This window comes from Otolemur garnettii, unplaced genomic scaffold (assembly GCF_000181295.1).
Source record: "Otolemur garnettii isolate 467f Iridium unplaced genomic scaffold, OtoGar3 scaffold00040, whole genome shotgun sequence".
Lineage (NCBI taxonomy): Eukaryota > Metazoa > Chordata > Mammalia > Primates > Galagidae > Otolemur > Otolemur garnettii.
The window spans coordinates 10,846,249-10,847,155 of NW_003852435.1; positions in this window are offsets into that span (position 1 = coordinate 10,846,249).

Below are 907 nucleotides of genomic sequence, written 5' to 3' on the forward strand. Positions count from 1 at the left end.
CAATCATGGGGTACAGTGTGGTGTTTTCATATACAATTTGGGCTGTATTCTTAAGTGTTCTAATTAAGAAAGGATACTGAATTTTATTGAATGATTTTTCTGCATCTATTGAGAGGATCATATGGCCTTTGTTTATGTTTCTGTTGATATGGTTAATTATGTTTATGGACTCACATATGCTAAATCAGCCATGCATCCCTGGGATGAAAGCTATGTGATCATGATGCATGATTTTTTTTTAATGTATAGCTGTCGTCTATTGGCTAGGATTTTATTGAGAATTTTTTTTTTGTTTATATTGCTTAGTAAAATTGTTGTGAAATTCTCCTTTTGTAGTTGTATCTTTTCCTGGTTTTGGTAGCAGGATGATGTTTACTTCATAGATTGTGTTGGGAAGATTTCTTCCTTCTAATTTTTTAGAATAATTTCCACAGCATGTGTATAAGATCTTTGAAGTTTTGATATAATGCTGGTGTAAAAATCACCTGTACAGGAACATTTTTTATTGGGATTTACTTATTTTTATTGTTTCTTTGATCTCAGTTCTTGAAATCCATTTGTTCACAAGATCTAGTTCTCGATTAAGTCTCAGGAGAGGGTGTAATTCCAGGTATTGATCTATTTTCTCCACATTATCAAAGTTCCAGGAATAAAGTTTCTTGTAGTACTCAGAGATAATCTCTTGTATATCTGTGGCATCTGCTGTTATTTCCCCTTTATCATTTCTGACTGAGGTTATTAGAGATTTTACTTTTCTATTTCTAGTTAACTTGGCCAAAGGTTTGCCAATTTTATTTGTTTTTCAAAAAAACAACTTTTTGTTTCATTAATTTTCTGAATGATTTTTTTTCAATATCATTAATCTCTGATTTAATTTTTGTTATTTTTTTTCTACTGTTGTGTTTGG